The sequence below is a fragment of the Balaenoptera ricei genome, chromosome 1 (assembly GCF_028023285.1).
Source record: "Balaenoptera ricei isolate mBalRic1 chromosome 1, mBalRic1.hap2, whole genome shotgun sequence".
Taxonomy (NCBI): Eukaryota; Metazoa; Chordata; class Mammalia; order Artiodactyla; family Balaenopteridae; genus Balaenoptera; species Balaenoptera ricei.
In genome coordinates this window covers 147,812,409-147,819,950 of record NC_082639.1, presented here as the reverse complement: position 1 = coordinate 147,819,950, position 7,542 = coordinate 147,812,409, and the positions used below count along the sequence as shown (strand labels likewise).

General features: G+C 41.7%; 1 pseudogene; it reads left to right on the top strand.

Annotated features, from left to right (window-relative positions):
- Positions 1–4,862: 4,862 nt before the first annotated feature.
- On the top strand, positions 4,863–7,255 carry LOC132370937 (F-box only protein 3-like; annotated as a pseudogene).
- The last annotated feature ends 287 nt before the right edge of the window (positions 7,256–7,542 follow it).

Sequence of the window (7,542 nt, the reverse complement as noted above, 5' to 3'; positions counted from 1 at the left end):
CTTTACAGCCCATGAACTTCAGGTGCTGGTTGGTGTCCTCCTAGCTCCCAGTGCTACTTTCAAAGCTTTCATTTGCCCCTTTTTTTCTTTAAAATACCCAGCTCGTTTGAAGCCCATACCATAGGACTACAATTCGCTCACTTCCACTTCCTTATAGAGCACATATATCAATGTCCTGATCACTCCCCCACTTACCAATGACTTTTTTCTCAGCTCATCACCCTTCATGTCCTCATTATCTTCCATGCCCAGAAAATCACTCTCCCCCTCTCTCCCTCCTTCCTACTTGCCTGGAACATCAAATCTGATTAAACTCAACTCTGGCCATATTCTAGAAACTGAAGTTTGATAGAGAAAACCATTTATGTGTATGGTGTTAGGGAGTGTTCTAGTTTCATTCTTTTACATGTAGCTGTCCAGTTTTCCCAGCACCATTTATTAAAGAGGCTGTCTTTTCTCCATTGTATATTCTTGCCTCCTTTATCAAAAATAAGGTGACCATATGTGCATGGGTTTATCTCTAGGCTTTCTATCCTGTTCCATTGATCTATATTTCTGTTTTTGTGCCAGTACCATACTGTCTTGATTACTGTAGCTTTGTAGTATAGTCTGAAGTCAGGGAGCCTGATTCCTCCAGCTCTGTTTTTCTTTCTCAAGATTGCTTTGACTAGTCAGGGTCTTTTGTGTTTCCATACAAATTGTGAAATTTTTTGTTCTAGTTCTGTGAAAAATGCCATTGGAGAGGGTGTGGAGAAAAGCGAACCCTCTTGCACTGTTGGAGGGAATGTAAATTGATACAGCCACTATGGAGAACAGTATGGAGGTTCCTGAAAAAACTAAAAATAGAACTACCATACCACCGAGCAATCCCACTACTGGGCATATACCCTGAGAAAACCATAATTCAAAACAATGTACCCCAATGTTCATTACAGCTCTATTTACAATAGCCAGGACATGGAAGCAACCTAAGTGTCCATCGACAGATGAATGGATAAAGAAGATGTGGCACATATATACAATGGAATATTACCAGCCGTAAAAGGAAACGAAATTGAGTTTTTTGCAGTGAGGTGGATGGACCTAGAGTCTGTCATACAGAGTGAAGTAAGTCAGAAAGAGAGAACCAAATGCCGTATGCTAACACATATATATGGAATCTAAAAAAAAAAAAAAAGGTTATGAAGAACCTAGGGTCAGGACAGGAATAAAGATGCAGACCTACTAGAGAATGGACTTGAGGACACGGGGAGGGGGAAGGGTAAGCTGGGACAAAGTGAGAGAGGGGCATGGACATATATACACTACTAAATGTAAAATCAATAGCTAGTGGGAAGCAGCTGCATAGCACAGGGAGATCAGCTCCGTGCTTTGTGACCACCTAAAGGGGTGGGATAGGGAGGGTGGGAGGGAGGGAGACGCAAGAGAGAAGAGATATGGGGATATATGTATATGTATAGCTGATTCACTTTGTTATAAAGCAGAAACTAATACACACACAAAAAAAGAAAAGAAAACGATTTAATACCCCTAATTAGTTCCACAATAAATTCATGACTCAGAGTCACAAATGGATACCTGATACTTCCCGACATGTACTCTACTTACACTTCCCCAGTACATTGCGTTCCAACTCTCACAGACAACTATTACATACTTCCTCCTCTCTCTTCAAACATCACCTTAGCCCTTGACCCTACCTCATATTTTCCTGAGAAATAAGAAGCAATTTAAATGGTGTTCCCTTGTCTTTCTTTTTTTTTTTTTTTTATTTTTTATTTTTGGCTGTGTTGGGTCTTCGTTTCTGTGCGAGGGCTTTCTCCAGCTGCGGCAAGCGGGGGCCACTCTTCATCGCGGTGCGCGGACCTCTCACCATCGCGGCCTCTCCCGTTGTGGAGCACAGGCTCCAGACGCGCAGGCTCAGTAGTTGTGGCTCACGGGCCCAGCCGCTCCGCGGCATGTGGGATCTTCCCAGACCAGGGCTCGAACCCATGTCTCTTGCATTGGCAGGCAGACTCCCAACCACTGCTCCACCGGGGAAGCCCCCCCTTGTCTTTTTGTTTATCTACTTTCTTCTGTACCTATTCTTTCTACCTTCCTTCCTGACATTACTTAGATGTGTCTGTTCTTCTAAAAAAAAGCCCACCTGCTTCACTGGGACCTCCTGATCCACATCCTCTCATTACCTTGCAGTTTTGCCTTCTCTCTCCTGCATCATCCATTTTTTCCACTCTTCTGAATCCGTCTCATCTGATGTAGTTTACCTGGTCTTAAAAATCACCCTCCCTTGACCCAAAGTACGTTCTAATTTTCACCACATTTCTTTCCTTCTCTATACAGCAAAAACCTCAAAAGAGTAACTATACCTCCTGTCTCCACTTTCAAACCTCCCAATCTCATCTTGATCACTCCAGTCAATGATTCTTCCATTTTCTAGTCAGGTCACCAATAACCTGATGTTGCCAAACCTAATGGACACACCTGAGCCTCCATCTTACTGAGACTTTTAGCAACATGTAGCTTTATTGACCAACTCCTACTTCCTGAAACACTTTCCTCTCTTGGCCTTAATGTCACCCACTCTCCTAATTTTCTTCTTACCTCACCGGACTTTTTTCTTTTCACTCTTGAGCTCCTCTGTTTCTTCTCAAGCTCTGAACTTCGGGGTGACCTTGGATTTTCTCCTTTTCTCAACCTACATTTATTTCCCAGGTGATGTCACCTGAGTCTCTGGTTCCAGTCACTTCCACCAGCAGAGTATAGATCCCTGACTGGCCTCATAGTCTTTAGAGACAAGCAAGGATGATTCCAGGAAGAAATTTGGTTGTACTTAACCAAGCATACTCCCCACCAAAACCAGACAGGGTTCCAAGGTCACATCCTCAGGTTCACTCACATGCCCAGTTCTCCCCAAGTAATAGTCTTTCCACAGGACAGGACATCACACAGGCTTGTCCAGAGTTATCCTTTCTGTTTAATGTTCACGGTCCCACTCTGAAGCTCCAGAAGTCCCTCTTCCTTCCTTTCCCAAGTCCATTTCCTGTCACAGAATATTTCAAAGTGAAATCCAACACAACCACCTCTCATTTGCACAGATCTCCTGACTCTGAATCCAGGATTTTTTCCTTTACATCAGGCTGCCCCTCAGACTCTTACTGATAAGTAAATTTCATTTTATGCTACCCTATATATGTCTTTTGCATGAGATTCTTATCCTCTACCCATCACCCCCCAAAATAACTGACCAGCCATACACGGCTCTATAAAATACTAGCAGGCAATGCACTGTGGCACAGAGTTTATTTTTCCAAACAAGTAAAACAAATGCTTGGCTTAAAAATAATAAACACTTTATACTCAGGCATATAAGCAATATTTTAAAACAATATTTGTTTTCTCCTGTTTTCCTTTGCAACAATCTATTACTATGTCAGATTTCAAAACAAAAGCTAGTTTCCACAAGAAGGGAAAACAGATTAAGGCAAACAAGGAAGAAGGGAACAATGTTTGCAACATTTGGATTTGAAATATTACATAGCTTTCTCAGAAACACTGATGTTTGTTGGCACTTTACTACTTTTAATCCTGAGCATGAAATTCAAATTGCTATGGAGACAAAACTATATAACTATGAACAAAACAAACAACACACTGGTCCCTTCCTGGTGTGAACTTTGGATAAATATGGCAACTCTTTCCAATTGCGAGTAATGTACCTCTCCTTCTCTAGCCACTTTAAAATAGGTTGGATTCTAAACTGCCAGGAAGGATTCAAGTGACAACTAAATTAAGGTATAAAGAAAGGTCTCATTTCATATTTCTCATAGCATGTTCTACTGACAATGCATTGGGTAATGACGTTTATGATAAAGTCTATACTTTTGTTGGGGTTATGAATCATTTATTTTTCACTATTAACAGGAACCAGACATTGCCTCATTACTGTCTTGTCTAAGAAGTATGTCTTGCAATGAATTTTGGTAAGGTCAATTTTTTTTCCCATTAGAGTAGTATGTGTGTTAAAAATTAAAAGTAAGATTATTAGATGATCTAAGTCAGTGGTTCTAGAACTATAAATCTGTGGCTAGTAAGTATTAATTCCTTTTTATCAGAAATTCTGAGACTACATAAGAAAGAAGTACTGGAGCAGTCAGATTCCTGAGACTTACTGACCATCATTGAACTAGGTACAGAGGAAGGGACCACAAAATAACTATGTTCTAACTTTGGGTACCTCAGAGGACATAGAGGTAGATTATCCAATACCACATCCATTTGTTACTTGATCTTGGCATTTAAGGTATATTCTTGAGCCAAGAGTTCAGTTGATTACTGAACTATGATAAAGGCAGGCATGATCCTGAGTGGCCTAAATGTTTTAAGAGCTCTATTTCAATGTCAGCTCCACCTTGTACCAGCTACATGACTCTAGGCAATTTGATTAATCCCTTAGCATCAATTTTTTCTTCTGAAAATCAGATTGCTAATATGTAACCTCGGCAAAACTGCAGTTTGGACTCAATTATGTAAATGTACGTACAGTATCTGGCTCCCAATAAATGTTAGTTCCTTTCCCTTGCACAATTTTATATCAGGAATCAGTGGCAGATTCCGTCATATCACAATTGCTTACTGATTCACTTGGGTATTCACAACAGTATTCACTTATATGTTGCCTCTTTAGAGATAAAAAAGATTTCTAGGGCTTTGGAGCTAATGACGAGCCACCGCCATCTGATACCCATCATTGATAGAATGCACAGCTTACAAATGCTGTTGAGGCGGATGGTGGCCGCGGGGGCCGGGGGAGGGGGGAGGGGGGTGGGTGGGGGTGGAGCCAGGCCTGCAAGGGGCCAGGCAAGATGGCGGCCATGGAGACCAATCAGCGCCCCTGACCCTGGAATCGCTGCCCACTAATCCCCTGCTCCTCATCTTATCGTTCTTGGACTACCGAGACCTAATCAATTGTTGCTATATCAGTCAAAGACTTAGTCAGCTATCAAGTCATGATCCGCTGTGGAGAAGACATTGCAAAACATACTGGCTGATACCTGAGGAAGAGAAAACACAGAAGAACCAGTGTTGGAAATCCCTCTTCATTGATACTTTTCTGATATAGGAAGATATATTGACCATTATGCTGCTATTACAAAGGCCTGGGATGATCTCAAGAAATATTTGGAAACCAGATGTCCAGGTGGTTTTCTCTCTGAAAGAGAGTACTGAAGAGGAAAACCTAGATGCTGCAGAAGCTCAGATGGGCTGCAAAGTTCCAGATGATTATCGATGTTACTATCATATCCACAACGGGCAGAAGTTAGTGGTTCCTGGGTTGTTGGGAAGCATGGTGCTGTCTAATCACTATCTTTCTGAGGATTTGTTAGACATCTATACAGCTGCTGGACACTTCCAGCAGAGACAGGGACTGAAATATTTTCTCCCTTTAACTTTTTGCATACATAATGGTTTGAGTCGGTACATAGCAGTGGAAGGGCTGAAACAAAAATGAAGTCTTCTACTGATCTTGGAGAGACAGTAGTGTGTGGTCCTGAAGAGAGATCTTAGTTCTTTGCCCAGGAATTGAACGTGGGTCACCTGAGTTGAAAACCAGGAATCCTAGCCGCTAGACCACCAGGCACTAGAGGCTAGCAGCAAAGTGGCCCTGGCTCTTTCCCCTGTTTGAAAGCAAGAATATTTCAAGGAGGCAAAAATTGTAAAAACAGGTACAAAGTTTATTATTAGAGATACAGCATAACATGTGGGTGAGCACGCAGAGAAGCAGCTTGTTTATTTAAGTCAGAAGCAAGGCAGAAATACACACCCAGAGAGAAAGAGTATGGGCGTCCTAAATGAGTAGCACAATAAAGAGGTGATTTAAATCACTTATATAGGACAGTCCTTCTGGGTTTTTGTTTACCTTTGGCCAATTTTCTTATTTCTTTCTTCACACCTGACCTGCCCTAGGACCCTCCCCAACATGCATGCGCAACATTTTGCTAAGATGTATCCCACCCCAGAGGCCTGTGGGGGGTATGTCCACACTTATTATGGGGTGGCGTCCCCTCCCTTTTTGACCCCCAAGGAGGCATCCTGCGCATGTGCAGACAGGGAAGTTTTCCTTGACCTCAGGAGTGGTCATCTTATCTCTTTACTTCAGCAGAGCTCAGCTTCTGCCACTAGCTTTGTCCTTGGAGCGTCTGCGTGAGAACAAAGCTTCAGTTTTACTCCACTTGACAAACACCAGCTGTCCAGCCCAGGGGCCCATCTATCTCCTACCTCACTACCAAATGTCCAGACCAAATGGCTCGGAGTCCAGCTGCTACTGACATGTTTATCATAGGTGCTACTTTTACTGACTGGTTTACTTCTTATGTCAACAATATTGTATCAGGTGGCTTCCCTATCATCAGAGACCAAATTTTCAGATATGTTTATGATCCAGAGTGTGTAGCAATGACTGGGGATATTACAGTTTCAGTTTCCACATCGTTTCTGCAGGAACTCAGCTCTGTACACCCACCCCACTATTTCTTCACATACCGAATCAGGACTGAAATGTCAAAAGACGCACTTCCTGAGAAGGCTTGCCAGTTAGACAGTCGCTACTGGAGAATAACAAATGCTAAAGGTGATGTGAAGGGACTTCCCTGGTGGTCCAGTGGTTAAGACTTCACTTTCCAGTGCAGGGGGTGCAGGTTCGAATCCTGGTCAGGAAGCTAAGATCCCACATGCCTTGCAGCCAAAAAACCAAAAACATAAAACAGAAGCAATAGTGTAACAAATTCAATAAAGACTTTAAAAATCTTAAATAAAAAAATAAAGGTGATGAGGAGGAAGTTCAAGGACCTGGGGTTGTTGGTAAATTTCCAATCATCAGTCCAGGCTGGGTATATGAATACACAAGTTGTATATTCATATATAACATCATGCTATATGAAAGGATATTATATCTTCCTTTTTTTTTTACTTTAAAGACAAGATCTCTAATGTCACCATTCCCTGATTCCATATGGCATGTCCAACACTCAGGGTGTCTATAGCTCGATTGGAAATGGGTCCTAATGAATATGAAGAGATGCAAGAGAAAGAAGAGGAGGAGGAAGTAGACGATTATGACCATTTGGCAGATATGGATGAATCTGATGAAGAATACGAGGAGGAGAGATGGAGGAGAGTCTTTGATGTTCCCATTCAAAGATGCCACTGCTCTCGTCTTTTTTTAAGCAAGTCTCTGCTGATGGAAACCCTGGGATGAATCCAGCCTGTTAAACAAATTTCTCAATAATGTAAATAATCAAATTGTTCTCAGCTTATAGCAGGAAAACTAGCATGAAATATCGTGCCAGGCCCTGGGTTCTATGAGATGCTACTTTAGGAATTGGATTGTTTGGGTTTGCTTTGTGTTTTTGAGGTAGAGGAGGAAATGGTAAACTTTTTTTTCTCTAGTGGGAAAATAGTTCTCTAGAAATGTCTAGAACAGACATTTCTTTGTTTAAAAATATTTTATACTTATAAAAATATGGAAATGGGAGAATTGTTTTG